The 25,042-nt window shown below is 38.1% G+C and overlaps 1 pseudogene; it reads left to right on the top strand.

Annotated features, from left to right (window-relative positions):
• The first annotated feature begins 2,983 nt into the window (after positions 1–2,983).
• Positions 2,984–23,649, top strand: LOC149235681 (endoglucanase 19 pseudogene; annotated as a pseudogene).
• Positions 23,650–25,042: the final 1,393 nt, after the last annotated feature.

Below are 25,042 nucleotides of genomic sequence, written 5' to 3'. Positions count from 1 at the left end.
TGTATAAGTCGATATCACATACTTCTCAGGCCAATTGACTTACTACAAGTAACCGTTGATACCTAGCTCAAGTGTCCATATTAAGAAAGGGGCACATAACACTCACAATCACATCACATGTTTCGAGGAATTGGTTTCCTTAAATAGCCTTCCATTATCCACTGTAGTAGATCTACATTTAACTCTGAATCTCTACATCCTATGACTGTTTTAAACACCAATCTCTTATAATATCTCTCGAGGGATTTGTTAAATGCACTGTGGACACTACATTTGATTATACATGGATTGATATAGATCCCTGCTACAGAAATTTGATCTTTTTCCTATTTAAAAATAGTTTAAATATTTGTAATGTCTATTTGAAGTTATAAAAAAAAAATCTTTAATCTTTTCACAACCTTCTAATTCCAAAATGCATAAATGATTATATGAATCCCTATTTCTCCTACATGTATGTTGCAGAACAACACTTCGGAAGGTGACATTGGCATGGAAAGTGCTTCTGCATTCTTGCATTTGGATAAATCTTATACTAACACAAAAGAGGAACCCAACAACCTTCCTCGAACACTAAAAAATGGCAAAATCCCACATGAAGTAGGCTTACTACAGGGTCAAAATAGAAGGAAAATCAATCGAATACAAGTTCAGACAAAATCCCTCAAACTAACAACCCTCAGACCATCTCAAAAAATGTTTCATCAAATTGTTCTACAGCATGAAATTTAAGCAAAATTCCAATTGTTGGGACCTAAACCTTGGTCATTCTTGCTATCATCTCATATCACCTAATCAAGGTGAGGGGCTGGAAAACATCCTCGCTATGAGCTCATATCCAACAAGAATGCATGCATGGTGCCAAGTGTTCTATTATTTGATTTTCATGTTATTTCATATTATACGTTTAATTCATTTAAAAAATACTCATAAAAAATAACGATTCAATATTTGTACATACACTCATATTTTCCATGCATTACACATGTAACCCAGATATTATAGGAAGCTTGAAAGATAAGTACCTCCTCTGATGTTTTTTATTAATTTATTCGTTCAGTTCTGTTTGATCCACCTTGACTTTGTTTTATACCTTCCTAACTATATTTCCAAGCTTGACTGTGAGTAATATATAATATATTTCCTTGCAATTCATTCTCTTTATTCTTCACTTTACTTTTTTACAGTTGTTTCAAAATCATACTAAGCTTCAGCAAATCGGCCTCAAGCAGAGGAAGGTAAATTAATGGTACAGACAAGAAACATGTCCATATCCTTCAATGTTGAAATGAAGATCATACATAAGCCCCTTGATCAATCTAGCATGGCATGGGTCACAACAATGGGCACGATCACTTGCATCAGGAAGGAAACTTTGTTTTTGTTGCCTCTATGTAATTTGGATGGCATTGAAGTATCTTGCTTATGTTGCTTCGTATATGATGTTATAACTTGGGCATGTCAGCAGGGACTACCGCTTATGCAGTTGCCATTGTTTTCAATGGAATTATAAAATATGTCTTCTCGAAGATGGTGGGAGGCCTACGATGAAACTAAGATTTTCTAAATTTTTGTAATATAAATATTTATTTTAAAAATGGTTATGGTACGAATACTAATAATTTAATTTCCTTAAAACTAATTTTGTTTGGCTAAGAGCTCATCACTCTTGGCAAGCCTAACACCTAGAGGCATTTGGCAGGACTACCAGCGAGTTATTCCAGGTGGATGTGATTTTCCTTGAACAAGGGTAATGAGTGAGCTTGCATTCGGGCTAAAAGATAGGGATGGTTATCCTCAAGGCTGGTTTGACAACTGAATTATGATAAATTTTCCCACCTTTGAAAAAAAAAATTATAATTATAATTAAATTAATGTATGAGATTTTTTATTTGTAAGATAAAAAATCCATCTCTATATATTAATATGATTACAAAGTTTCATTTTGAACTTTATTCAAATTCCTTGTATAAGTAGTAACTTTTTTTGCTAAAGCAAGAGTTGTACCTTCATTATCATTAATTCGGAAAATAATTTACATAAAATACAACCGTCCACGTGGGCCCGTGGACCAAGTAAAAGCTACTCTCTAAAAACCAAGGGCATCGAGTTAAGGGTAAAAACCCCGATCCCTACCAACAGAACAACAAAACCCTCAAATGCCAGACAGTTCTATCTATTACTTCTTTTTTATTTGAACTTGTATGGCTTTAAAAATGAGAAATAAATACTATTAACAACAATTAATTAATATAAAATTAAACAAAGTGTTGATTATTTTAATACCTTATTTTTTATTAAATTGGAATTTGGAAACATCCTTAATTTTTTTTTGTAAGTTTGAGATTTTTATTTCCCATCTCACGATGTTTTGTTTTGTATAGAAACATGTCTTGCAACAATATTTTTTTATAAGTTTCTTTAAGGATAATGCGCGTAATCTTAATCATTAGAATAAAATTTCCTATTCAATCTAAAATTTAACCATACTTATGTTTTAGTAATAGTAATTATACTTTCATACCCTAAGGGTGCAGATAAGTTGGAAGTAGATTGTATTATTAAATGTACTAGATTTTACGGTGGAGTTCCTGTGCAACCTATGAGAATTGAAAAAACAACCTAGAGTTTAGAAAAAAAAAACCATGAGAAGCCATCAAAGAAAGGATCGTGTATATGTCTAGAAGGTTCAATACGTTTTAACTTTTTCCTTCAGAGAAGCATGTCTGCTCGATACAAATTCTTTTTGTTGATGGGGTTGGTGAGTTAGTTATGTGATGAACATTGTTGTCACTAGTTTTGTACTTTTATGAAGCCATTGTAGATCCTGACCATTCCTGTAGCAGACAGTAAGACAACTGAGAAAGCCAAGGAGATCTGCAGAACCTTAACTACGCAGAAACAACAGAGAAAGTCAAGGAGACATCAGCCGAACCTCGACTATGCATGTAAGGTCTCCGGGCATGAACGCGGGCGAGTCGGCATGCACGACGGGCGCGCGGGCGCATGGGCGGGCGCGGGCACACGGGCGGGCGCACGACACGACGGAGCTGCGGAAGAAATGCGACAAAAGCAATGCGACGATACTTGGAGCGTTGTGACACTTAGTGGAAAAATGCGTGGAGGCAAGGAGTTTATACCTTGGCTTGGAGAAGCTTTGCACGATGGCAAGGCCGACTACATGTGCGCACACTTGGGGGCGTATTACACCATGTTTAGGGGTCGGCTTGAGGGCCACCACCTATGGAGGCATGTGTATATATTAGCCAAGGCGCAGGTTCATTTGGAGGCAAGCAACTCGCACTAAAGGAGCTCGCACTTCTAAGGAGGAGCAGAGGTAAAGTGCGCATTCCTCTTGTGGATGCGCATAACTCATGCGCAGTTCTAGTGCGCAGGTTGGGTTGTGGTAAAGGCCGGTTGTAGGGTGGACGAGGTGCGCCCAAGGGGCCGTTCTAAAGTGCAGATTGTGCCGGGTTTTGGTAGAGTGTCTCGGTGACTCGTGGGAGCACCCACTCTTGTGCAAGACGTGCACATACACTTTGTAAAGGCTGGTGGCCTATGTTGTAAAATATTCTAAGTATTGGCTTGGAGTCTGCCAAGCATTACTTGTATTGTATTATTGAAGAAAGACTGATTATAATATATTGTCGGGCAGACTTGTTCGGGAGTTGCCCCTCCCCTTTATACTTGTTGCAATTGTTGATGTTCTTGTTATAATTGCTATGGATAATGAATGAGTATGGGCTTCATTAAGTATAAAGGATAATTGCATTTTACTTGGTTGCGAAACACAAACTAAGTAAGGACAAGTGAATTAGGCGTAGTCCACGAAGGTTAGTATTGGTGAAAAGAAAGCGTTCGGTGGTGCCACACCTCGCTATAAGCGGTTGGAAGACTACCGCAAGTGTAGGGGCATGACAAGTGGTATCAGAGCTCGGTCTAGAGTTGTTGAGCAGGGTTGCTCGTGACAGGTACTTGCAGGTGAAGGAAATCGTTTCACACAAGTGGAACAAGGGTTGGTTCTAATTTCAGGTGACTTGGTGAAGCTATTGAATGGTCGAAACTAGATTGCAAAGGAGAAAGAAGCTGCTAGAAATGGCAGTCGAATCTCAGGCTGGGTCTAGTCACGTTATGAAGGACACTACTATTGGGTTCATTGAAAAGGTGTTGGAAAAGATGGAGGATATGGAGACTTCTTGGGATAAGAAGATGGACTTGTTTGCTAAAGAACAAGAGGCCAACTTGAAGACAAAGGAAGAGCTCGATGAACTCCGAACACAACATGATGAACTCCGGACACAGTATGAGTACACTGATCTTATGTGTACACAACTCGAAGTAAGGGTCAAGAAGGTTGAAGAAGCAAGGGATCAGGGTCTTGCAGAGATCGTGAACTTGAAGAAAACTCTTGACGAAGCCAAGGACGAGATAGCGGTGTTGAAGAAGGCCGTGAGGCATAACTCAGATGGAGGAGTGCCTCATGTAAAGGTCAAGGAACCAGAACCTTATGATGGCACAAGGAATGCAAAGACTCTTGGTAAATTTCTATGGGACATGGAGAAATACTTGGAACGATTAGGTCTATCTGATGATAAGACAAAGGTCAAGGTAGCTGCTCAGTTCTTAACAAAGGATACTAAGATGTGGTGGTGAAGGAGGTTGGATCAGATTGCCAATGGTAGTGCTAATGACATCACTTCGTGGGATGACATGAAGAAGGCTTTGCAGACTCATTTTAGTCCTCAGGATGAAACATGGGAAGCAAGGACGAAGATTAAGTACATAAAGCAGACCGGAAGCCTACAAGCGTATCAGCGGGAGTTTGCAAGTGCAGCTCTGGAACTTCTTAACATGGCGTAGAGGGACAAGGTGTTCAACTTCATTATTGGATTGAAGCCTTGGGCACACAATGAAGTGAAGAGGCAGAAGATTAGGACACTTGAGGAAGCTTTTGCTGCTGTTGACAGGTTGGTGGAGCATTATGATGAGACTTTTGATGATAAGAAGAAGAAGTCCGATAAACCGAAAGATAAGAAGAAGGAGATGCTTCGAAATTAGATGATAACTCGAAGACGAAGAAAGCCTTGAAGTGTTGGATATGTGCTGGACCACACACGGTGAAGAATTATCCTTCTAAACCAAAGGTGGCTGCTATTGCACAATCTGATGTGAAGAATGAAAGTGCTTCTGTGGGGATGATGCAGATACTTGGTGCTTCTGCCACTACGGAGGTGGTCTCTAGGAGGGATCCTAAGAGGAACAGATTGGAGTATGTTCAGATGAAGGTTGGAGGTGCTGATGTACTCACTATGGTGGATAGTGGGGCTTCTCACAACTTCATGGGTGAAGATACTGCGAGAAGGATTGGGCTGAAATTTGTACCAGCAAAGGCACAAATGAAGACAGTGAATTCTCCTCCTATTGAGATTCTTGGTATAGCTGAGAGGGTGGACACTACACTTGGTGAATGGACCGGGAAGGTGGACTTCACTATAGTGTGGATTGATGACTATGAGGCTGTATTGGGGATGTAATTTATGAAACAATTTGATGCTATGATTGTTCCACATTTGAAGAAGCTCTACATTTATGATGGAAGGGAAGATGTACCCATTGGTGTGCCAACCATTGGTGTAACAAGGCCTGATTGTAAATTGGGAGTGATGCAAGTGGAGGATAAGGAAAAGGTGAATAAGCGATTGTCTACTATTGAGGCAAAGCTTACCGAGCATGAAAGGAGACATTTAAGGAGATCTCAGTGCTTGTCATATTATATTTGTAATGCTAATAAGATTATAATTCCTATAATGTTTGTAATTATATGAAGGACTGTAAATTTGATGTGTTCTACTTCAAAAAATTTGGTGATGATGAAATTCCATTTAAAACTAATTTCTTACATCCTTGAACTTTTTCATCAACAGAATAAATATTAAATTTTCTAGACTACTTTAAGGGTTTGGGAGAATATATTTTTGGTTGAGCAAGCTAGAAAACTGTTATGACGATAAGGTGCCTCCCAAGCCATTTAGTCAAAGATTTTGGAATTGTGGATGGAAAGATGTGAGTTGAGCCCCGATCAATCTTTGGGAAAAGAAGAAAAAAAGAGTGTGAAGTAAAGGAGCCTGAACTTCCTTCTAGTTTAGTTATCATTACTATGAAATTGTTTTTGGTTAAGCAAGTCACCATCAAGTTTTTCCAGGATATAAATAGCACATCGAACTTTAACAAGGATCACTTTAATGTGATGTGGTCTAGAGGGTCAACTGCAAGTGAAATCCATCTGAAGGAGAACATATATATGTGCAAGTCAAACTGATGATCCATATCATGGAGCATGGGTCTACGTGGAAATCTTTGGTCACTTATTTTATGATTTAGAAACAAACTTTGTGGGAACTATGATCATTGGAAAGGACAACTTTGCAATACTCAATTTCACCATTCAATATTTTCTTGCACAAACATTACTTAATATGCAATCATAACAAAAGGTGAGCTGGCAAGTCATCATCTGATGTCATTTATAATGAAGAAGATAAATAAGAATGAATTCACTAGATTGACGTCATTGAACTACCTAATTCATAAATTCATTCAAAGATGCAACTTCAATATACATTCACTGTTTCATGTGTGTTTAATTGAAATGAGATCCATTATATTAAAATACAACAAATACGAGTTCCAAAAGAAGAAATTGCACAACCAACCATCCAGGAGAAGCTAAAAGATACATACCTTTCAATCTTCAATTTTGATGATGCATGTAGTAAATCCATGACGTGAACTCCATGAGAGAGACAAAATTATAAGTAACATAGTGACAATAATTCATTATCAAGGAATTACCTCGAGAACAATTCATAGATTAATACTGTATTTTTATATCACCCGCCATCTAAGACACATATGTATAATTCGACATCTAATTTAAAAAAAAAATGAGTAAAATTAGAAGTTTGGGAGAACAAATATCAAATTCATTGTAAGCATAAGTGTTTAAATGGCCATTTATACATATCCTATTTAGCAGAAACTACCATTGTTGGAAAGGGGGGAAAATTGAAGGTGGTTGGAAAAAAGGGATTTTTAATGTATTTGTGATCATGTGTGTTATGGGCAGAGGGGATTGAGATATATGTGGGGGATATTTTGTTTTTTGTTTTTGTTAGTGACAAACAGTTTAGGATCTCACTGTTTGTCTTCATCTAGGTTTCTAATGGTAAAAATAGAAAAATCAGCAGAGAAAATGAAATGGTTGTTTTATATAGATGGGTAGAGATGAATTAAGGTCAAGGATCAATGGGATTGAAGTAAATTTGGGAATCTAATTTGTACCGACTGGTATGAGAGCGATTTTGAAGAGATGTCAAAAAGAATATCAGTTGGAACTTGGAACTAGTTTGTCAATGGAATTAACAAAAAACATTTACTATATTTTCATAAAATAATATAACATTATCTTAATATTAATTATTAGATATTCATAAGCTTCCTCCAACGTTGTGCATATATTGCCTTCACTGCTATAGCCTTTCTTCATTCCTCATCTCAGCTGCTTCTATCCATCTTTCCCTGTTTCTTAATGTTGTTAAGAAGAAGAGCCCATAGTCCACAGTCGTTGTGTGTATGTCAACCTTGCTCAAGTGCTGCTGCTGATGGGCGTTATGGTTTTGTGATCTCTAACTAGTGATAACAGAAAATGTTGTATGTTTTGGTGTAGGTTGCTGAAGAATTAAGAAATGATCTCACTTGGTTCTACATAATGCTCTTCATCTTTATAATCCATAAGTTGTGTATTGCTTTATTCTAGTCGTAGGCATGTTTTTGGGTGTTGTGCCTCCTTTGCTAAAGTTACATTTTCTATTTTTGTGGGTGTTTTTTGTTGGCGCTCTCTGAGATTTTTTATTATTGAGGGGCATTTTGATGAATGCAATTATGATGTGCTGGGGCATATAGATATATATGGTGAACGGTTTTGATCTTAATCCTAATAGCTAGAAGTGGAGCTTATATTTCTCATCTTTCCCACATTCAGATTTGGTCATTTGGGGTTTCTTTTTGTTGCAGTGAACTACGGTAGTCCTACAAGATATTAGTTTTAAGTACAACTTCTGATATCCTTAATTTGAGATGAGAAATTTTCGCTTCATATATCTTTATTTGATTCACATTTAGATTTATTCCCAACTTTCACTTAGCTAGTTGCATTATTCTTTCATTGATTGACTCCTCCTCATCCATTGCATGATATCCTATCATAAATAACTAACTTTAGGCTCATAACAACGGGGCCTTATCTAAAGTGGGTCCATCTGTTTTATTTCAATTGACTATCTGCATGGCTTCATATCTGTATGTATTGAGTTTGGCGTTCTACATTAGAGCTGCAACAACTGGTCATGACTATGGTGCAACATTGAGCAAGAGTATCATGTTTTATGAGGATCAGAGATTTGCAAAGCTTCCTAGAAATTAGAGAGTCACCTGGAGGGATGATTATGGTATGCATGATGGATCATCCAATGGGGTGGATCTAGTAGGAGGGTATAATACGATGCTTGTGACAATGTTAAATTTAGCCTCCTAATGGAATTCATGGTCACCATGCTCTCGTGGATTGTTATTAAATATGGCAAGCAATTGACCAATAGTGGTGAGTTGGGTCATTCGATGGAGGCTATTCAATGAAAGATTGATTACTTTATTAAGGAGCATACAGAGCCTGATGTACTATATGAAGAGGTGGGTGATGGAGACTCAGACCATTATTGCTGGAAAAGGCTATTAGACATGACCAAACCTCGCTAGGCATATATAATTAATGCAAAGAATCCTAGCTCACATCTTGCGGGAGAAATAACAACTATAATGGTTTCTGCTCCAATTGTTTTCAGGCACTTTGATCACGCCTACTCCAATGAACTTCTCAACCATGCCAGATCTTTTCACATTTTCTAAAAAGTACAAAGGAAAATATGACAACAACATTACTGTTTCACAAACGCATTATGCCTTTAAGAGTGGATATATGGATGAGCTTCTTTGGTGTTACCGGGAATATTGTCTATGCATAACTGCTAATCCCACTAAGGGTGGTAGCAACCTTAGAAACAAACAGAGTAAAGCTATTCTTGTATTCCTTTATGACTAGATAGATAAGAGAAGAATGGAGGGACCAACCTCAATCTTGCGCTTGGTTCCTCTCTTTGATTCCTCTCTCTTCTGATAGACTCCTGCTACTTGCTCCCTCACCAATCCAGCTTCAAAGAGTACATGTGGAATCACAGCAGCATAATACTATCCGAGAACAGAGATCTACTAGCATAAACAATATAAGGTCAGATGTATATTGACCACATACAAACATATATCAGAAAATATGCAAGGACATGGAGGAAAACTTGAACAGCTTTATTGATATCAAGAAAAGTACAGGGCAGGATTATAAACAATTGTTCTGACCCAGTGTCATCCTTTCAACAAGAAGCCCTTCTTCACCTCATGAAAAGCTTAGATCACTCAACACTATGATGTTGCAGCAGGAAACCAACAACACTTCCTTACAAGATACAAAATTCCAGCCTCTGGATCTCTGGGATGAGGGATCCATATATAGATGTTTGAAAGGAGGGTGAGTTAGCTTCTAGGGTTTGATTAGTGTCTTCTCTCTGTTAGTTATTGATGCCATTTGGAGAGTGATGATCTCTTACTCATCCTTGGGCGAAATCAGGGAGGCAAGTGTCACAGGAGAAGTTTCTGGAAGATTCCATGATTTTCCACCTCGCACACTGCCTCTGCCATTTGTCCATTCCCGCCCATCGCACCCCATAGAAGGGCTTTTCCACATGCATCACAGCCACTATGAGTATTTAGGTGGGATGCAGTGCACTTTGTCCATGGAGCAGGTGGGATGGTCCAGTTTTGACTAGTTCTGAGCAGTTTTTCATGGAGAACTTCTGAGAGGTGATGTGATCAGCTGATGTTGTCCTTTTAGGGGTTGGAACAACACTTTTAGGGACTTAGGAGCCCTTGGTTTGTGGAAATTTAGGATTGGGGTTGCAGTGCCAAAAAATGTCTATAACAGTTGCCCCCTAAAGCATGAGGTCGTTAATTAATTTTTGATGTCGAGTGAAATGCTTTATCACGAGGATCCAAAGTTTTTCAAGTTGGAAGACAACCTGCAATAAGATACAATACAACACATTATCTTCATAACATTTTTCATTTCCTGGCTGAGTTGGGCATTCCCATGCTCAGCTTTATAAGTTCATTTTCATGTACATAGGACAGACAATCGTCTGAGTGGAGATTGATGATTTCGGTAGAGCCATCATCCCTTAGGTTGGATGATTATCTATGTAGAAATGATGTACACTGGATGTATTTATTTCCTGAATATATTTCGCAGCCTAGATGGATGAAACTAGATCTGGGGTCTTCAATTTCGTTCGATCTTCACTCGAAGTACAAGTCAATCCATGTGAGAAATGTTCTGGAGTCAAACATGGAAAGACATTGCCTGATTACCAGCCAATGATGTAAGTTGTTAACAGGTACGAGAGGAATCACCGATAATGATGATGATCCTCAAGGTACTGTACTACGATTCACGTGGTGTGAAAGAGGGACGTGGCATCGAACACCATGCAAAATCTTTCGATCGAAGGCCAGTGATGTAAACCTGTCACCGGAAGTGAGAAACTTGCCATTGAGGCATGTACTGGAAGGGTTGTTCCTAAATCGATTTCTTGGATAATGAGGTGACGTCGACAAGAAGTGATCCGTCACAGGAGCGCCTTAATGAAATCCACATCTATGACACGGAATGGAGCAAATGATTTTAGCGGAGGTGAAAGCGATCTGAGGATATAAGGTTCAGGATGGCGGTCATGAAAATATGGAGGATGAATGTATTGCAGTGGATGAGACACAGGTGAATCCTCTGAGCGAATTCTATTGAACATATCGGCGATACTGACATGATGGATTGGTAGCATTAACCCCAAATATGGATGGTGTGATGGGACCATGGTGAAGTGACCGGTGAATGGAACAACCCAACCCGACTCGGGTACGGAGTGAAAGTGTCATATTGAAGAGCGACTTGCTACTAACAAAGTTTTTTCAAGTTTTTTTCCCAATTTATCCCCAGTCATTGCTGACTAGTACCTCTTTGTTTTTGTCAAGCTTGAGGAGGATAACATATGCTCATTCTATAATCTACCTTCCGGGCAAACTCATCGCTATGTTTTAACGAGCCTAGCAATAGTGAAACTCGGTCTTGTCTGCGAGGACAAGTTTGTCGCTATTAGCTTTTAATGAGTTTAATGACAAAGACAACTCAGTCCCTTTCAATTTTAGAGAGTCTGAAAGGGACGTAAAGGAAACTCCAATAGTTCGTTTTTCGTCATATAATCCCTTAGGTCCGAAAATGTATAAAACAATACGAAAGGGATGAATTTTCGGTAATTTTAACGAGCCGAACAAGACAAGCACTCGATCTTTTTGTAATAATCACTTGGGTCCAAAAAGATTAAAATCGAAAGGAGGGATAGCACTTCCAGTCGCTTTAACGAGCTGGAGAGGCCAATTGCTCAGCAATCTTTTCATTTTTTACGAGTCAGATGAAAGGAGCTTAAAGGAGACTCGTCTTTGAGGAACGAGTGATAATTTCGGATAGCAACTGATTCCAGGCAAGGTTTGGAATTTCCAAATCATGACAGGGTCACAAGGATGGCTAGTTGTATCACTTTTCGCAGCTATTCCTCAAAGGTGGTAAACAATCAAATGGAGGTGAATGATCAGCCAATGTAGAGTGGAGGTGATGATGAGAACATGACCAAGGGCTTCAAAAGCTGATAATAAGACATTCACAATGGTTGTTTACTTGTTCATTTTTTAATGAGCTTAAACGCGGGGAGAAACACTTGCTCATGACTTATGTTTATTTTTTAACGAGCTTGAACTATGTGCTAAAACTACTCGATCCAGTCGTAAAATATGGATGTCTCATCTAAGATGCCATTTTTGTGGAGCTTGCACCTTATGAAGCTTTGCTCCGAATCCTTTCTTTATGCAAGTTAGGAAATGACTAACCTTACGGGTTTAAAGGGTTAGAGGTCGTACAAATTTAAAAAATAAATAGCCGCTCTTCACTTGCATGGGGAAAGGTTTGCATGCCCCCAGGTATAGGGAAAAATTTCCAGGTTACCAAGAAAGTTTCATCCACGTAGCGGATAAAATTCTTTCTTGGCGATGCCTATCAAAATAGCCAAAGGGGAGTGGTGTCACTCGACATAACCTTAACGAGGGTATCTTATTCTAGTTTGTTCCCATTTTCCTGTGAGGACGGGTTCACCAGACTAGTCATATATCCATCACAGAAATCAACCCTATACCCAAGGTTTTCCTGCCGAAATAGACCAGGGTGCATGCCCCCTGGGTTTCAGTCACATCTTCCTGAATCACTCGCGCTCATCAGGTAGACGGATTGGAGAGCGATGAGACATTTCTTGCATGAGAATACCATTTAAGGACAGCATTTGACTATTTGCTATGTGTGAGCCAGGAAACCACAGTTCGTCTACGAGCTTGACCACTCTGCCTTCGTGCGGAAAACACATTACTCTAAAGAGTGAGGAGACAATGGCTCCCATGCTATAAATGTAGTCACACCCAAGGAGTAGATTAATCTAAAGGTCCTTGAGCTACCATAACGTTCATGTGAACAGTTTTCCTTTTCAAAGTAATGGGAACATTTGGAAGGATACCTAAAGGTCGACTGGTTCCCTTGTTGAAGCCTGTCAGATTTTTCATTTCAGGCACGATGGCGAACCAAGCGCTTTCCAAGAAGTTGAGGAAAGCATACTCACAGAAGCCCCTTCATCAATGATGGTACCAACCATGACCATTCTGTAAGCTTGTACAATGATTTTGAATGGTACATTGGCTGGTAAATGGGGTCTGCCTAGTAGATTCCAGTCGAAGGAAACAACTAGGTTGCTTGGTGGTGGGACCGAATAGACGGCCAGGTAAGACTCTGATGAACTTCCTTCCTGTGGTAAAGGAATGGGAGGACTACCCCCAAGCTCATCAGAGTCGGTGTTGATGAAAAGAATTTGAACGACATCGTTCTCTTTCTCTTCAGTGACGGTATCGTTCGAAGATGAACACTTTGAAGGCAATACCGGGTCAACTGTCGTATCGACCCTTCAACTTTCATCTCATATGGATTATGAGGGTACATTTTCAATGATAGGTGCTTCGGCTGACCACAAGGATGGGCCAGTAGGATTTTCAACCGGTGGAGGGTTCAGCAAGAGTTTTTGAGATCCAGGAAGAAGTCGTAACGGTGAAACCAGACTATTATCTAAAACTCTTTTAGCTTCTTCAAGGAAGGGACAATAGTGGACAGCGTGATCACCTTCACACAATTTACAAGGAAATCTTTGGTTCCCTTTTTGTCCAGAGGCTTTGCCTTCACTAGTTGGCGGTGTATTCTCAACATGATCATTAGAAGTTGATCACACCGGGTTGTGCAAACGAGGAGACTAGTCCCTTAAGATCCGAGGGATGCAGGGACAATCTCGGTGATAGTGGTCTCCATTACAAATGACACATGGCGATTTAGCCCTGGTCGGTGCAGTGTGTGGATTTTCACTAGATGATGTTTGGTTCGCCCTTTTTGCTTTTGGCTCTTTCTTCTTCTTTTCTTTCCTCTTCTTCTCCTTCTTCTTCTCAGTTACTTGATTTTTGGCTTTACCAGCTTCATCAAGTGAAGAGGAAGGAGGAGGGGAAGAATTAGATGAAGTAGAAGCTTGGGGGTGACCCTGGCATCATTTAGTTGTTGAATTGACTGTTCAGGAGTTACAGTATTCTGAACGACAGAAGTTGAGAAAAGCCATACGGGCAAACCAATTGTCAATCCAGGAAGTGACAATGTGGCCATGTGGGGTGCGCCAACATCTCCCCAAGAGGAGAAGGGACTAGGATTTCCTCCAAGAGGAACCCCTTGGTTGGTGGACTCCATTTCCTTCAACTCAACACCAACGTAGGAAAGGTGATAATTGTTCCATTTAAAATAAATTTTAGATGCTTTGACACAACTTGTTTTTTCAATTTTTAAGAGTCGAGAAAAAACAAAAGATGACTCTAGTCGCCTTCAACTTTTAATGAGCTTGAAGTGACAAGTGCTCAGATGGAACTCTTCCTTCGAGGAGTCTGAAAAGGAATGAAAGAGACTGCTCTGGAAATCTAGACAGAGGGTTTACCAAACCAATCGCAAAACTGCAAAATACTTTTTACAGTACGAGAGTCAATCTTCCCAAATGTTGTGTTCAGTGCATTGTGATCAATAGGGCAGCAGACACGGCTTCCTATGGATAAAGGATAAAGCCTATTTTGGTCTCCCAATATATACTCGACAGTACGTGGGAGCACAAGACTATATTGGCACTTGTCGTCTCAAAGTGGAGGAATCACCCAACCAACAATGAAAGCAACAGTTACCACGTTTTACGACACCGGAGCACGTCTCTAGCCTAGACTTCTAAATGTTGTGCGTTAGGTTCCAAAGCTTTTTTAGATTCATTGAATTTGTTTTAAGTTGATCTTGCTTAATAAATTTTCCTTTCAGGTTCACCGCGTGATGTAGATGTACAATTCCTAAAATGCAGTCTAAGATGATAAACAGTCGTTAAATCTTCTTTCAGCAATGAAAATCATAGCTACTAAGGAAAGAGGGACGATTTTTCTTTCAGCATAGAGCACAGATCACACACTATATGCACCATCCTAAATCAAAACGACAAGCAGTCTAAATGCAAATGCACATGCATGTATTGTTTTTCAGCTTTCTTAATGTATGTGAAAGTAAGAAAGCTAAGCACAAATCTAAATTATTTCTAAAGCGACAGTACTCAACCAATTTCTTTCCAAAATGAAGTGAGAGTAAGAGAGACACTTTACGATTTTGAAACGAAAAATTTCTTTTCGACACTTTAAAACTTACGAATTCAAATCATATGCAATAGTAACTTGTATAATTGACTACCAAAGCAAGGGGATTGTCTTCTATGTCTGAAAATGATAGCTACGACACTTTTAGATCAAAGAACGACAGCTCGATTATGCTACTTTTTTGCAAAAGAGAACTGAAAATGATGCAAAATACATAAAAACACTTAAAGTTCTTTGCACTATGGAGGCGGAAAGATGTAAAGGAAGGGGGTTCTTACAGAGATATACTGACCATAGACAACTAAACTCCAGAATAGAACTGAAAATAGTGAGTGGAAAACCAAAGCCTTAAGGTAGAGTTAACCTTATCTGACCAGTGCACCTGTCACACAGGGAACTCTGTTTTCAGCGCACCTACTGCACTCGGGAAGTGCACTGGAAGAAGATTGCCTTTAAAGCAGGGTTTGATGGTACCAGAACGAGACTTCAAACAAGTTTCTACTCACAATTTGCAATTCAGTTCAAGGATTTAAGCTGAGAAAGCAATGTTCAGTATATGCAAAAGACAGAGGTGGATCTAAGGAGGTTACTAGAGCTACCACTCAGGGAAATTAGTCTGTTTGTAGATCTATTGTTTAATTCATAAACAAAACCCGGAGATTGACTGAAGCATCATTGATCTACTTTGCATTCGTAAAACAAATGCAGTTCGAAGGCTAGCTGGCTTGGCTTCAGGCTCCGTCTATAAGTTTATAAAAGAAACAAAGATAGGCTAACAAACAATCTAGTTGCTCCCCAGTGGAGCCGCCATTTTGTTACCAGGAATAGTGTCTATACAGAACTGCTAATCCCACTAAGGGTGGTAGCAACCTTAGAAACAAACAGAGTAAAACTATTCTTGTATTCCTTTATGACTAGATAGATAAGAGAAGAGTGGAGGGACCAACCTCAATCTTGCACTTGCTTCCTCTCTTTGATTCCTCTCTCTTCTGATGGACTCTTGCTACTTGCTCCCTCACCAGCCCAGCTTCAAAGAGTAACTGTGGAATCAAAGTAGCACAATACTATCCGAGAACGGAGATCTACTAGCATAAACAATATAAGATCAGATGTATATTGACCAGATGCAAACATATATCATAAAATATGCAAGAACATGGAGGAAAACTTGAATAACTTTATTGATATCAAGAAAAGTACAGGGGAGGATTACAACCAATTGTTCTGACCCAGCGTCATCCTCTCAGCAAGAAGCCCTTCTTCACCTCATGAAAAGCTTAGATCACTCAACACTATGATGTTGCAGCAAGAAACCAACAACACTTCCTTACAAGATACAAAATTCCAGCCTCTGGATCTCTGAGATGAGGGATCCATATATAGATGTTTGAAAGGAGGGTGAGTCAGCTTCTGGGGTTTTATTAGTGTCTTCTCTCTGATAGTTCTTTATGCCATTTGGAGAATGATGATCTCTTACTCATCCTTGGGCGAAATTAGGGAGGCAAGTGTCACAGGAGAAGTTTCTGGAAGATTCCATGATTTTCCACCTCGCACATTGCCTCTGCCATTTGTCCATTCCCGCCCATTGCACCCCATAGAAAGGCTTTTCCACATGCATCACACCCTCTGTGAGTATTTAGGTGGGATGGTCCAGTTTTGACCAGTTCTGAGCAGTTTTTCATGGAGAACTTCTGAGAGGTGATGTGATCAGCTGACCTTGTACTTTTAGGGGTTGGAACAACACTTTTAGGGACTTAGGATCCCTTGGTTTATGGACATTTAGGATTGGGGTTGCAGTGCCCAAAAATGTCTATAACATTTTGGAAGCGACATGGCTTCATGAGGCTACTGGAGATCTCTTTTATTGTTACATGAAATAAGTGATTGACAATGCTACTTCTCTAGGAGGAATGGAATCATAAATTATTGAATCCAATGGGGATGTCAAGTATACAAGAGTTCATGTCCTAGCCTCAAAGTCCCTCACTGAAGTCAAAGGTGGACAGAGTAATTTTGTTTTACATAACTATTAGAAAAAAATTGAGTTTTTCATCTGTGTGCTTGTAGAAAGGCAATAGGATTGTACAGAAAACTCTAGGTTTAGCAGAAAGGGAATCTATCCCAATGTTTTTCATGGTGCTCTTGTTGGAGGGCTTGATCAGAATGACAATTTTTCCTATGAGAGAGATAACTATGAATAGACAGAACCAACTACCTACAACAATGGGTGTCATGTCTATGCTTCATGCTGGTGGTAACTTAAACCATCTTCTTCTAGTTGCTATTCCTGACGTGTAAGCAAACCCAAACCATGTCCTGCTCCATTTCAATCCTCTCCTCCAGTGGCACCTAAATATTACTCTCCAATTGTTGTATCAGAATCGGGGACCTCATCCTGGAGTTCTCGGGGTCGAACTTACTACATATATTCTATATTGATAACAAACAAGTCCAAGGAAACAATGAAGAACATCAAGCTCTTGGTTCAAAGATTGTATGACCTTATTTAGGGTCTGTCTAAAATAGGGGTCTCTTCTTATTTAATAAGTGTATGTTAAAAACTAGTAAAATATGCTTATTAAATAAGTTTCTCAACCTATCTATGATCATCTTGTTACATTGCGTAGTCATATCATCTCAGTCCACTGTTGACAAATATAATGTTGTAAATGTGAGAACACTTCCTAAATATTGGGTCCACATGTCCCTGAGAGGCATAGAGGATTCTCCAAGGCTACAATTATTTTTATAGTTACACAAGATATGTAATAATGTCACGTATAATTCATTTGAATCCAATCCTTCTTTAAGGTAATGCATTAATTTTGTTTATTTTCCATGGTTATTTCTATTTCATATGAATGACTACAAAATTTGTTTGTGTTCCGCTTCAAAACTTTTGGTGACGGTGAAATTCCGTTTACAACTAATTTCTTACATCCTTGAACTTTTCCATCATCAAAATAAGTACTAAATTTTCCATACTACTTTAAGTGTTTGCAAGAATATACTTTTGATTGGGTGAGCTAGAACATTTCTATGAGGATAAGGTGCCTCCTCAGCCATTTAGTCAAAGGTTGTGGAATGGTGGATGGTAAGATGTGAGCTTAGCCATGGTCAATTTTCTGGAAAATAAGCAAAAAATATTGTGAAGTAAAAAATTAAAGTGAAGTAAAGGATCATGACCTTCCTTCTAGTTTTCTTATCATTAATATGAAATTTCTTTTTGGTTAAACAAGTCATTATCACATCTTTGAAGGAAATAAAGAGCAAAACCAACTCTAACGATGATCACTTTAATGCGATGTGGTCAAGAAGGTTAAGTGCAAGTGAAATCCATCCTGAAGGAGAACATATATATGTGCAAGTCAAACTGATGATCCATATCATGGAGCACGGGCCTACGTGGAAACATTTGGTGACTTATTTTTTGATTCAAAAACAAATTATGTGGGAGCTATGATCACTAGAAGGGTCATCTTTGCAATACTCAATTTCAACATTCAGTATGTTATTGCATAAAGATTACTGAATATGCAATCACAACTCAAGGAGAAGGGCACCAACCCAAGGAAAGCTGACAATTCATCCTCTGATGTTGTTGATAATGAAGAAGATAATATGTATGAATTTTCTAGATTAACCTCATTAAATTACTTCATTCATAAATTCATTCAAAGATGCAACTTCAATACACATTCATTGTTTTATGTGTGTTTAATTGAAATGAGGCCCATTATACTAAAATACAACACATATGAGTTCCAAAAGATGAAATTGTACAACCATCTAAGAGATACTCAAAGATAGGTACCTCCCCGTCTTTAATTGTGATGATCTATTGAGTAAATCCATGACGCGAACTCCCTGTGAGAGACATAATTATAAGTAATAGAGTAACAACAATCCATTATAAAGGGATTTACTCAAGGAAAATGCATAAACTAATAGCCTATTTTAAAATCACCCACCATCTAAGACACATCTGTATAATTCAACATCTAATTTGAAAAACAAAATTAGTAAAATTACAAAGCTGGCAGAAAGAATATCAAATTCATTTTAAGAATAAGTGTTTAATATGCCATTTATAGATAGCCTACTTAGAAAAAATTTCCATTGTTGGAAGAGGGAAAAAAAGAGTAGAAAGTTGTTGCAAAAAGGGCATTTTTTAATGTTTTTGTGATCATGTGTAATGGGTAGAGGGGATTGGTTATGTCTGACTAGCACAATCAGTTGAGGATGGGTCTCGTCAGCAATGTGACCTAGGATCAAACTTCACAGGGGATGGCTATGTCCCATTATAGGGGAGGAGACATGCTAAAATATCTAGTCATCTAAGGGTTGGTGTGGCCCAAGCAAGGTGTGATCCCTGGGTGACTTTGATGACTTAGATGCCCCTAGTTCATGGCTTATTAAGCCATAAGTCAAGCCTAGAGGATCACAGACAATTTGACAAATAAAAAAAATGGGTTTAGGGGATTGAGATATATGTAGGGGATTTTTCTTTGTTTTTTTTGTTACAATCCAACAGTTAAGGATCTCACTGTTTGTCTTCATCTAGGGTTCTAACAGTAAAAATGGAAAAATTAGTAGAGAAAATGAAATGGGTGTTTTATATAGCTACATGCATATGAATTAAGGTCAATGACCAATGGAACTTAAGTAAATGTGGGAATCTAATGTGCACCGACTTGTATGATAGTGAGTGTGAAGAGATGTTAGAAGGAAGATCAAGGGGAACTTTGAACTAGTTTGTTAATGGCCTTAAAGAAAAATAGTTTCTATATTTTCATAAAATAATATAACATTTTGTTAATTATCAGGTATTGGGAAATTGCCTTCAAAATTGTGCATATATTGTCTTCATTTCTCTAGCCTTTCTTCACTCCTCATCTCAGTTGCTGATATCCCTCTTTCCCTATTTCTTCATTTTATGAAGAAGAAGAGCCCATAGTCCATAGTTGTTGTGTGTATGTCAACCTTTCCTAAGTGCTTTTATGGATGGGAATTCTGGCTCCTTGACCTCTAAGTAGTGATAGAAGATAATGTTGTATGTTTTGGTGTAGGTTGTTGGAGAATTAAGCAATGCTCTCACTTGGTTATGTGGAATGCTCTGTATCTTTAAAATGCATAAGTTGTGTATTACCTTATTATAGTTGTAGGCTTGGTTTTGGATGTTGTGCCTCTTTTGTTGAAGCTACATTATCCATTGTTGTGTGTGTTTATTATTTGTAGTCTCTGAGATTTATTTTTATCCAGGGGAATTTTTATGAATGCAATTATGTGTTGGGCCATACACATATATGGTGAACTATTTTAATCTTAATCCTAATAGAAAGAAGTGGAGATTATAGTTCTCAGCTTTCCCACATTCATATCTACTGATTTGGGGTTTCCTTTTATTGCAGTGAGCTGCGTTAGTCCTCTAAGATATTAGTTTTGAGTACGGCTTCTCATATGATTGATTTGAGATGAGACATTTTGGCTTCATATATCTGTATTTGAATGACAATGAGATCAATTCCCAAGTTTCACTTAGCTTGCTGCATCATTTTTTCAGTGTCTATCTCCACCTTGTCCATTGCACACCATCTTATTATAAATAACTAACTTTAGTGTGCTCACAAAGGGTCCTCATCTGAGGTGGGTCCAACTTATCCATGAATTCATATATGTACGTTTTGAGTTTGGTGCTCTGCATTAGAGCTGTAGAAATTTTGAATAATAAACACATATTCAACAGAGATTACCCTGATCATGTACTATTGTGGAATACATACACAATACATAAGCTCCTCTACGTTGATCATCAATATGCAGCATCAATAATAATAGAACATCAAGAGCATTCACACATTAACACAGTATGTAACTCGGGGAAAGCATCTCGCTAAAAACCCCACACTATCTGTATATTAATGATTGAGAACATGTAACATTACAAAGTACAATGCCTATCACAAGCAATCCAGTACCAGCTCCACCTATTACACAAAATACAGCTCAGATCTGATCTCCAAATCTATTCCACTGCTTGCCTGCCTCCACAGCTCAATACCTGCTCAAGAATTGATGAGAATGGTTTACCAAAATCGTATTTTACCTGGAAAGAATCACTCACACTATGGAAGACGCGAGCACAGGCTACAATTACTTGGTATTGGCCAATTCATTGGCATACTCAATCCCTTTGATTGTGAAAATCATCATGCACAACTATAGTCACAATTGATAGCAATCTGATCCTCCAACAACTATCCCTGCTGAACTGAACATGCATTGACATGCAACTGAGTTAATTGATGTATTCTATAGTTGCATTATGAGTTAATAACTTGTGATTTAATTAATAACTAATTCACCCAACTCATCTCTAGTCTATTTTCCAGTTAGACTAAATACAACCAGTTTAACAAAGCTAAACTGAACAAAACTCCATCAACTGCACCTCCAGTCCTCTAAACTCAACTCACTTGAGTTCTAACTGAAGTATTGCATGTAAAGATTAGTCATCCCATAGGTAACCACGTATTTCCTTCTGGGATCTGCATGTACCACATCCATAGCTCATCCTGAAGTGCTCCAAGAGAATAAGATTAAGTTTATAGTCTAAATATTATTATGAGATAATAATATTTGACTATTCTATATTTAGACTGAGCAGTCACTCCGCTGCGATCTAAAAATATAAGTCCATCTATCTTTCCCAACTTGACCAATCATCCATAAACAGCAACCTGCAATCCATATACATGATCCATATGTCTAAAAATAGACATAGTCTAAAAATAGACTTGCGCCAAAAATAGCCTGCGGGCCCACTTAGTGAGGGCGACTCTTTTCACTAAGCTCCATCATCTTGTTGCAATCTCAACAAGAGCTGCAACAGTTGGTCATGAGTATGATGTAGGATTGAGTAAGATTATCATTTATTATGAGGTTCAAAGATCTAGAAAGCTTCCTAGAAGTCAAAGAGTCACCTGGACGGATGATTCTGTTCTGCATGATGGATCAGCCAATGGGGTCGATCAGGTAGGAGAGGATAATATGACACTTGTGACAATGTTAAATTTGGACTCCTAATGGCATCCATAATCACCATGTTCTCATGGAGTGTTATTGAATATGGAATGCAATTGGCCAAAAATGGTGATTTGGGTCATTTGATGGAGGTTATTAGATGGGGGATTGATTATTTTCTCAAGGCACATACCGAGCCTGTTGTACTATATGGAGAGGTGGGTGATAGTGACTCAAACCATTATTGGTGGAAAAAGCTAGAAGACATGGCTAGACCTCGCTAGGCATATAGAATTGATGAAAACAATCCTAGCTCAGATCTCATGGGATAAATATAAGCTACAATGGCTTCTTCTTCAATTGTTTTTAGGCACTCTAATCCGACTTACTGTAATGAGCTTCTCAAGCATGCCAAGAAACTTTTCACATTAATTTGTTGACAAGTACAAAGGAAAATATGACAACCTTACTGTTGCACAAAAATATTATGCCTCTAAGAATGGATATGTATATGAGCTTCTTTGGGAAGAAAAAAGGCTTCATGGGGCTACTAGAGATCTGTCTTAGTGTTACATGAACTATTTTAATGACAATGTCGCTCCTCTAGGTGGAATGGAATGGAAAATGAATGAATTCAGTTAGGATGTCAAGCATGTGGGAGTTCAGATCCTAGCCTCAAAGTCCCTAATGTAATGAAGAGGTGGGCATAGTAATGTTTTTCTACAAAACTATCTGGAAAAGATGAAGATTTTCATGTGTACGTGCTTGTAGAAAGGCAATAGAATTGTACAAAAAACTCTAGGTGGCCTCCTATTTTGGAAGAAATGGAACAACATCTAGTTTCTCTCCTCATAGTTTAATTTGATTACCTCATAATTGCTTGCAAAAATGTTCAATGCTTAGGTGAAGTTATGCAACCCTCAAAGATTCTATCCTTTTCTCAATCTTAGATAGATTACATCTTGGGAGAAAATCTGAGAGCCACAAGTTACATAATTGGCTATGGTAGAAACTAAACTCATCCAGTACACCACATAGCTTCATCTATCATATCTTACGAAGTAAACCCATCCTTCTTTCCCTACAAAGGGGGCTATGCTGCTTGGTTTAGCAACAAGTGAAGTGATCCCAATGTATTTCATGGTGCTCTTGTTGGAGGGTCTAATCAGAATGACTATTTTGCAGATAAGAGAGACAACTATGAATAGATGGAACTAACTACCCACAACAACGACCCTATTGTGGGTGTCCTAGCTAGGCTTCACGCTAGTGGTGACCTAAAAAAACCTCTTCCTGTTGTTTTTATTGCACGTGTAAGAAAACCCAAGCCATATCTTGCTCTATTCCAAGCCTCTCTTCCACTAGCACCTATAGATTACTCTCCAATTGTTGTATCAGAATCGGTGACCTCATCCTCAAGTTCTCAAGGTTTAACTTAATACAAATATTCTACATTGATAACAAACAAGTCCAAGCAAATAGAGAAGCACATCAAGCTCGCAGTTCAAAGATTTCGTGGCCCTAGTTGGGGTATGTCTCTAATAGGGGTATCTTCTTACAATTTATGGCAATCCCTTGTTCCTCGTCAAAGCTTTGATTTTGTTTACATTCAATGCAGCTCCTAAAGCTAGCATCTTTGTTCAAAGCTATGATATGAATTGATATAATCTATAATCCTTGTTAGGAAAAGATTTAGTATTTATATTTCCCAGTAGAGATCTGTTGTAATAACCTGTAGTAAAAAAATCCCTGGTTAAAGATGTGTTTTTTTTGTCCCTTCATTCTATACACATATCAACACCCTTCCACCACCATGACACCAACCTGATAATTTTCCTTTGGGTGCATTTCTTTCCATCAAACCTTAGATAGAGATAACTATCCCCTATTACACCTGGTTTGTACAATTTCATACAAAAACATATTGCACTCCATTCACCCATCCATACCCCTTCCAAAACCAGACAACTAATTTTCCTTTTCAGTGCATTTCTTTCCATCAAACCTTGCAGAGACAGATAACCCCTATTTATTTACAGTGTGTTCCACAAACATATTGTACTCTAATCCCCAAGCCCTGGTGTTGATCAATAAAAAATATGTCAGTGTACTCAAGGTTGGCAAGAAGAATGAAGTGAAGATAGAAATGTGTTAGTGCTCATCCTTCAACTGGTTGGTTTTCCATTTTTATTAGTATCAGTTATGTTGATGTCATATATTGTAGTAGTTCAATTTTAATTATTGGTTTTCTGTATATATATATATATATATATATATATATATATATAATTTGAGAGAACATTATCTCTTGAGTTTAGCATCTCTCATTGTATTATTTTTAATATTTAAAGAGGTAAAGAGATTTGGGAGTCCTACTATAAGGTCAAGTATCTCTGGTTAAGTTTTTGAGCCAACATATGTAATCTGATGAACGTATTGCGATAATAATATATAATAAAATATGGTGAAATTTTGCATCCATTTGTACCCCTACAAACTATCTAGCTCTAAATAGAGGGAATTCAATAAAGTGCTCAATAAATATTGTCTTTAAGATCCAAATTTTCATACCTAAGAAAAATATGTTGTATCACATAGAAATGCAAATCCACATTTTAAATGGATTTTATATTCAGCTCCTTAGTATGCATTTTCAGCTACCAAGAATGGAATATGTTGAATAGCACACCTATGACACATATTGGTTGATATACCTAAAACAAGAAAGAGGAATCCATGGATTTGCATATAATGACATATTTCAAACATTATTACAAGCTTGCAGGATAAAGGAAGATCAAATTAAGAAACTTAGAGAACAACACACTTCCTTGTAGTGGCGTTGCATTTCTTGTTGCTAGCACAGTAACTTCTGGAGCTATAACTACCCAAGGGAACTTGATCCCTAGTTCCATAGATTCTATGTGGATGTTGTGTGTCAATCATATGATTTCAATTCTAGAATAATTTAGCACCATTTCCATATTTATTGGTTGGCTTTGTTAGCTATCAGAAATCACCATAAGAAAATTAGAGACACTAGGTGTTGAAGCAT

The sequence above is a fragment of the Pinus tabuliformis genome, chromosome 8 (assembly GCF_031772625.1).
Source record: "Pinus tabuliformis cultivar Carrire ecotype Pingquan chromosome 8, CPIR1, whole genome shotgun sequence".
Classification (NCBI taxonomy): domain Eukaryota; kingdom Viridiplantae; phylum Streptophyta; class Pinopsida; order Pinales; family Pinaceae; genus Pinus; species Pinus tabuliformis.
The sequence above is the reverse complement of the archived record's forward strand: the minus strand, read 5'-3'. Positions and strand labels throughout refer to the sequence as shown.